The sequence below is a fragment of the Nicotiana attenuata genome, unplaced genomic scaffold (genome assembly GCF_001879085.1).
Source record: "Nicotiana attenuata strain UT unplaced genomic scaffold, NIATTr2, whole genome shotgun sequence".
NCBI lineage: Eukaryota > Viridiplantae > Streptophyta > Magnoliopsida > Solanales > Solanaceae > Nicotiana > Nicotiana attenuata.
In genome coordinates, this window is record NW_017672791.1 from 131,408 (window position 1) to 139,803 (window position 8,396).

The following is an 8,396-nucleotide window of genomic DNA, read 5'->3' on the forward strand; positions in this document are numbered from 1 at the left end:
AGACCTCGGGAAGCACGACAACGACTACACACGACCAACAGGGGACCGTGATATCCGCATTCCATCGGATATCACACCACAGATCTCGGCTCTTATCGGCAGCGGATCAGTGATTAACGAAAAAGAAGATTTTTTACCTTTCTTGGATTGTACTAGGGGTGAAACTCTCCTACTATATAAAGGGGAAGGGATAGTTTTTGTTTAATGGATGGTAACACGCATACCAAGACAATATAATTTTATTTTTACCGCTCTCTAGCTATAGCAAAACTGTTACTTTACTATTTGTTATTCATTCTCTATTGACTCCGAACAGAGGGTCCGATCGAGGGCAAAACTGTTGTCCAACCCAAGTTCAAGCTGCGCCATAGCATTACAATTGCTTTGATTATTCATTTTGTCTTTCATTCGTTTATCTAACATTCTTGATTACTTGTGTTGAATCAATTACATATCCTTAAAATCGCGTACAAATTTAGTTATTATCCATTTTAAGGCTAAACAGTTTGGCGTCCACCGTGGGGCTAAGCATAATAGTGGTGGTTTGATACAAATCTCCATAACACACTCTATTTTACATTTGTTCTTTAAGGTCTCAATTTCATGTCAGCTTAAAAATGTCAAACTCAGTTCGCTCACTTGAACGCTGAGTATGGGTCTGGGCATCATGGCGAAAACAATAATCTGACGCCTAGCAATGAGGTGCCCCCTACTGATCCTAATGGGGTCTCCGTCAACGCCAACCTTCCTACTGACCCCGAAAATAATGTTCGCGGAGGAGCCCGACCAACGACTCAAGGAGCACCCGAAGGCGACGGGGTCAGTCTACGATTGATCTTCGAAATGCTACAAGCTCAGCAGACGGCGATAGCGCAACTACAAAATCAAAGCCGCACCCCCAGCAGAGTTGAGCCCGAACCGCCTCGGTAAAACACCCGAAGAAATGAGCAGATCACCAAAAGGCCGGGCGAAGCTGAGTCCGATGTCAACCCTGAAGTAATGAAATGCTAGAGGCATCAAGGAAACGAGTGAAATCTGGTGAAACGAAAATCGAGACGAATGACAAGAAGATAGAGACATAAAATTCCTGGGTTGATCAAATCCTAGGAGCGCCTCCGATATTGAAAGGCCCAGCCTCCAAGAAATTTTTTCAAAAGCCTTTCCCTCCGAGCGCGACACCGAAACAAATCCTGAAGAGGTTTCGTATGCCTGATATTCCAAAATATAATGGAACCACAGATCCAAATGAGCATGTGACCACATACACATGCGCCATCAAATGTAACGACTTGGAAGATGAAGAAATCTAGTCAGTGTTATTAAAGAAGTTTGGGAAAACTCTGTCAAAAGGAGCGATGATATGGTACCATAACTTGCCCCCCAAATTCCATTGATTCGTTCGCTATGCTTGCGGATGCTTTTGTAAAGGTCATGCCGGGGCCATCAAGGCCGAGACCAGAAAATTGGACCTTTTCAAGGTCAAGCAAAGGGACAACGAGATGCTCAGGGAGTTTGTGTCAAGGTTTCAAATGGAATGGATGGACCTGCCTCCGATTGCGGATGATTGGGCCGTTCAGGAATTTACTCAGGGACTCAATCCCCGAATCTCCTTGGCTTCGCAGAAGCCGAAACGAAACTTGGTAGAATACCCGGTGATAACATGGGCTGACGTCCACAACAGCTACCAGTCAAAAATCAGAGTCGAGGACGACCAACTCGGTGCCCCTTCCGGTTCCGTTTATCCCATCAGAACCGATGAGAGGCCTAAGAGAGTTGTTTGTCATGAATCAAGGCCTGTCCGAGATCTGTATCAACCATATAGTGTAGATCAAAGGGGAAATAGGTCCGGCTGTAACTCTACAAGGAACAAAAGGAGAAGCGATCGAGGGCCCAATAGCCGAGGCCTGATAGAAAAAATGGTTTCGATAGGCCGCTCGGGAGAAGGGAAGCTCCTAGATAATCAGAGTATAACTTCAATGTCGATGTAGCCAACATCATATCTGCCATCGAGCGCATAAAGGAGACCAAGTGGCCTCAACCGTTATAGTCTGATCCTACCCTGAGAGATCCTAACTTGAGCGTAAGTATCATGGTACTCCCGGCCACAAGATCGAGGACTGCTGACAATTGAGAGAAGAAGTTGCCCGGTTATTTAATAACGGACACCTGTGAGAACTTCTGAGTGATCGAGCCAATAACTACTTCAGAAACAGGGATGCCAACAAAAAGACCGAACAAGAGGAACCCCAACACATCATCAACATGATCATTGGAGGGGTAGATGTCCTACAAGGGCCTGTGATAAAACAAACTAAAGTGTAGATCACAATGGAGAAACGCACCCGAGATTATATCCCGGAAGGAACCATTTCATTCAGCGACAAGGATGCAGAGGGAATCGTACAACCTCATAACGATGCACTTGTAATTTCTGTACTTATCAACAAATCACGAGGTAAACATGTGTTGATTGGTCCAGGTAGCTCGGCCAACATCATCAGATCGAGAGTCGTAGAGCAGTTAGGGTTACAAGATCTGTAAGCACGTGATTTTTGCCCTATACGAAATACTCCTATAAAATCCCAAGAAAATAGATTTTTTCTTAGTTATTTACCATTTTTAGGAATTTTTATAGATTTTATTAATTTTTTGCATTTTTTTTGCATGTTTAAGTTTTATTTTAATCATGAAAAATACCAAAAATATTACGCATGGAATTTAGGCTTTATTTTTACATTTTTAGAATTAACCAATAGTTACTTGTTTTATAAAAATTGAAAATCTCAAAAAAAATGCTTCATTTTCACACTCTTTCCTTTAGTTGATTTTTTTTCTCTTTTAATTTAGGACTAAGTAGCTTTTATAAGTTTTATAATTATCTAATTAGTTTAATTTCACACTTTGGGTAATTTAGGATTTTTAAGTTGTTGTATTTTAATTAAAGAAAGGAAAATTTGAAAAAAAAAGTAAAAGAAGGAATTGGAAAAAGATTTGTCTTGTAAAATTGGGCCATTTCAAAGCCAAAATCAACCCAAATAATTACCCAAGCCCAAACACAATACCCAATCTCCCTACCCAAACCCGCCTGACCCGACCCTCCTGACCCGTTTTCCCCTCCCCTTTCATTTAAAAGACCTAGACCTAGAAAAATATAATGGGAGATCCCCTTCTCTAAAAGGAGTGAGCAATGGCGCTGGAAGCTCCCGGCTTCTTCTTCATTTTTCTAAAAGGAATCACAGTAAAATGGAGACAGACTGCACCTCCAGGACCTAACCTTCCCCATCTTCATTTCCGAAAAAAGCTCACACTCACAAGAGGAGCTCCCTGCCGCTTCCTCCAATTTCCAACCTGACCACCCCTAACTCCTCTCACTCATCTCCACCTCAATCTCCCTTCCACAAATACAAAAAAAAAATCATAAACGAAAAAAAAAATAATCTCAGATTCGAAAATGGCTTCCCAAATCGAAAAATTAGAAGCTAAAAATGGAAAGAAACTTGGATTTTCAATGGATATTTGAAGAAGAATTGATTTCGAATCTCAATTTCTTTTCGTTCTGGGTATCTAACAGCCTTTCTGGAGCTGTGGATTTGCTGTTTCGTCGCTGATTTCTGCTGAGTCCGCGTAGCTGAGCTTTCCAGTTTCTTCTTCGCCTTTGTTTGATTCCATTTTGCCTGTTTCGTTACTGTCCAGGTATTTTTGCTTTCGAACCCGTATTTCAGCCTAATAGGCGAATTTCTGAATTATGGGGATTTGCAAATGCTAGATCTGAATTGAGTTGTATAAATAAATATAAATGATGCGTGATTTAGTATTGTGTTCTGAACTCAGAATTGCAGTAGGGGTATTTATGAAACCATTTCTTGTGGACCTTTGCATAGTACTTTTCATGCTTTAACTCATTTTGGAGGATTAAAATTTTCGTCCCTTGTCCACAAGTTTAATTTTTGTCGTTTTTGTCTGCTGCTGCTTACGCCAATCATTGTCATAGTAAGATCAAAGTCTCTCTTCTAGTTGTGCATTCAATTTAAAGGTCAGTTTTCTTTTCTTTTAATCATGTGGTGTAACTTGTTAAATTTAAGTAGCCAAAGCACCCATAAGGCACAGAAAGAACGTTTATGTACATTCAATGTTGAGTGCTTAGTATAGTTTGTTTTGGAAAAGGCAAAAGAAAAATGGTAATCGCTAGTTTGGAAAGTTTGTTGCTGTGTCATTTGGCATTTTATAAGTTGAGCTTAATACAATGTGAATTTCAATTAAGTTGAAGTTAGGCATGATTAGCGCCTCATTCTGTTAGTTCCAATCTCACTTTGGTAGGCTTTAGCTTCTGTTCATAATTGGATTCATCCTACACTTCATTTTTAAGGGGTGTATGCTAAGTACTTTGTTTTAGTCTATAAATTGCACTTCCCTCACCTGTATTTTAGTCTGTAACTGCATCAAAAACAACTCTTCACGATTTCCCAACCTTCAATTTGACTCGATATCTTACTCCCCTAGTAGATGCGCTCAGGTCTTTTATCTTACCCAAGATGATGATTCTAGAATAATAGCAAGTTCTTTCATTCTTTATGCCTTGTAGTTATAACTTTTTGAAACTCGTCCAAAACGAGCTTGTCACATTTTAAAATCCTTAGAGTTCGAGGCATGCCGTTTAGCGAATTTTCATGGCCGCCCGCAAAGTAAATAATACGCTAGTCGCTTTAGGCGCGTTTTAATAATTTTACCTTCTTAAATACGGGTGTGCATTTCATGCAACCCAAATCCAAATCCCAAAACGTTGAATAAGAGGTGTCAAGGATCCGGGTGCATTTCATGTGACGTGATCCAAAAATACGCTCTTAGACGACGTTCACTTTCATAAAAACTAATTAAAAGCGGTTAAACAATTCTAAAATTGCTCAATAGGATAACATGTATTAAAATCGGACTTTAGCCAAATATAGCAGTTGAGCGACCGTGCTAGAACCACGGAACTCGGGAGTGCCTAACCCCTTCTCCCGGGTTAACAGAATTCCTTACCCGGATTTCTGGTTCGCGACTGTTAAATAGAGTCAAACCCTTTCCTCGACTCGGGATTTAAACCGGTGACTTGGGACACCATAAATCTCCCAAGTGGCGACTCTGAATCTCTTAATAAATGAATCCCGTTTCGATTGTCACTTCAAGTTGGAAATAACTCCCTTTATTAGACTCCTTCACGGGGTGTAGTAAAAAAAAAGAGGAGGTGTGACAAGATCAAATAGTGCCAGCAGTCCTTTGCCTAACATCGATCGGATGATCGACGCGACTGCCAGGCACGAGATACTCAGTTTTCTCGATGCCTATTCCAGGTAGAACCAAATTCGAATGGACCTGGACGATCAAGAAAAAACTTCCTTTATCACTAAATTCGGCACCTATTGTTATAATATAATACCATTCAGATTAAAAAAACATCGGTGCCACCTATTAACGCCTAGTAAACCGGATGTTCGAAGAACATATAGGAAATTCAATGGAAGTTTATATTAACAACATGTTAGTTAAGTCCCTACGAGCAGAGGACCATTTGAAACATTTGCAGGAAACATTCGACATATTGAAAAAATACAATATGAAGCTGAATCGGGAGAAATGCGCATTTGAGGTCAGATCGAGAAAGTTCCTCAGTTTCATGGTATCCAATCGGAGGATCGAGATTAATCCTGACAAGATCAAGGCCATAGAAAACATCACCATGGTGAACAACGTCAAGGCCGTTCAGAGGCTGGCCAGGCATATAGCCGCCCTGGGCCGGTTCATATCAAGGTCCTCGGACAAAAGCCATCGGTTCTTCTCACTGTTGAAAAAGAAGTATAACTTTTCTTGGACCCTGGAATGCCAACAAGCTTTGGAAGAACTTAGACGATACATTTCGAGTTCGCCCCTGCTCCATACTCTGAAGGCGGAGGAGCAACTGCACCTCTACTTGGCGGTGTCCGAGGTGGCGGTAAGTTGAGTTTTAGTCTGGGAAGAGGAAGGTACACAATTTCCTATTTACTATGTCAGTAGAACTCTAGGCGCGGCCGAAATAAGGTACTCTCACCTGGAAAAATCGGCGGTCACTTTGCTAAGCGCCTCCAGGAAACTAAAACCATACTTTCAATGTCACCCCATATGTGTCATAACCTCTTACCTACCGAGAAGCATCATGCACAAGCCTGAGCTCTTGAGCCGATTGGCCAAATGGGCCGTTGAAATCAGATGGTAAGATATCGTGTATCGACCCTGAACTGCCAGAAAATCTCAAATTTTGGCAACGAAATTTTGGCCGACTTCGTGGCCGACTTTACGCTGGCCTTAGTTCCCGAAGCCGAAAGAGAATTATTGTTAGCCTCGAGACTACCTCGGGAATTTGGACCCTTTTCACGGAGGGCGCCTCGAACGCAAAGGGGTCCGGGCTCGGCATCGTTCTGAAGCCTCCTACGGGGAATGTAGTTAGGCAGTCTATTAGAACAGTGAAATTGACTAACAATGAGGCCGCGTATGAGGCCATGATTGAAGGTCTCAAATTGGCTAAAAGCCTTGGGGCCAAAGTGGTTGAAGCTAAGTGCAAATCCCTCCTTGTGATAAATCAAGTCAATGGGACGTTCGAAGTAAAAGAGGAATGAATATGAAGGTATTTAGACAAGTTACAGGTAACCTCGCATCAATTCAAAGAGTGGACCCTATAGCACGTGCCTCGAGATCAGAACAGCGAGGCCGATGCTCTGGCTAACTTGGGGTCCTCAGTTGATGACGATGAGTTCAGCTCGGGGACAGTAGTGTGACTCATGAAGTCGGTAATAGAACAAGGTCACGCCGAAGTAAATTCCACGAGTTTAACTTGAGATTGGAGGAACAAGTACATTGATTACTTGAAGACTGGGAAATTGCCCTAGCTGTCTTTCTAAAACTCCTTCTTGTGACCTTTCAAGTCTAAATATTTTTTGGAACATCCTATATTCATACTGGTATCCTTAAATGTAAATCATGTCATAAGAATGAAATAAACATTCAAAAGTCTTTCTAAAGATTCTTGGTTTTTCATGAATTTTCAACATGAAAATTGTAACGACCCGACCGGTCGTTTTGCATTTTTGAACCCCGTTCCCTTAAATAAGACTTCCCGCACTTGCTTTAGCTAATTTATGACTTGCGGGGACGGGTGGTTCGGAAGTTAGAAGAGTTTTGAGCAAGAATAAGTCTAGTTGCTTCTTTAAGTTTCTTTAAAAAGGCCAAATTTGACTTCGGTCAAAATTTTGGGGAAACGGACCCGGAATCGTGATTTGACGATTTCTGAGGGTCCGTGGAAAAATATGGGACCTGGGCGTATGCCCGGAATCGAATTCCGAGGTCCCTAGCCCGAGTAATGAATTTTTATGTGAAATTGTTAAGTTAAAGTTTCAAAGGTTTAAATAAACTAAGAAATCATTGTTTTCCTAGGTCTCGGGTTCGGATTTCGATTTCGAAACTTGGTACAAGTCCGAAATATCAGTTAAGACTTACCCGAAAAATTTGGTGTCAATCCGAGTAGTTTAAGGGCGTTTTGACCCGTTGGAGGAGAATTAAGAACTTGTAAGTTCAATGATTTGATTCATTTGGTTTTGGGGTTGATTCCTCGATTTAGCGTTGTTTTGAGTGTTTCGAGGGTTCGAGTAGGTCCGCCTCGTAATTTCAGACTTGTCGGTATGTTCGGGCGGGGCACGGGAGCCCCGAGCGTCAAGCGAGCGAGGCTCGAGTGAAGTTAGAATTAGGAAAATGACTGAAGCTTGCTGCTTCTGTCATAACCGCATCTGTGGTTCTTGGACCGCAGAAGCGGGACCGCAGATGCGGTCATTAGATCGCAGAAGCGGAGAAGGGGCAGGCCAGGGGAAACCGCAAAAGCGGCCCAGGGACCGCAGAAGCGGTTCCGCCTATGCGGCCCCCAGACCGCAGAAGCGGTCGAGCCCCAAATTCCAAAAGCCGCAGAAGCGGCCAAATTCCGCAGAAGCAGATTCTGCAGAAGCGGAAATACTTCCGCAGATGCGAAAATAACTGGGGGCAGAAGGGTTCATTTAATACAAACTCAAACTCATTTCTCTCATTTTTCACTCTACACTTAGCGATTTGGGTTCTTCCAAGAGAGGGTTTCCACATAACTTGGTAAGATAAGTAATTTCCCTTCATCCTTAGCTTAAATACATGTATATTAGGTAGATTAAACACCAAAAATTTAGTAAAAATCAAGGATTTGAGCTAGACCTAGGGTTTTAATAAAACTAAGAATTTATCATAAAATTTGCCATGTAATGAACTAGAAATCATATATTTGTGATCCTTAGGTGATAGAGAACAACTTCCTTCGAAAAATCTCGGAATCCGGGCACGTGGGCCCGGGGTCGGAATTTAGGAAA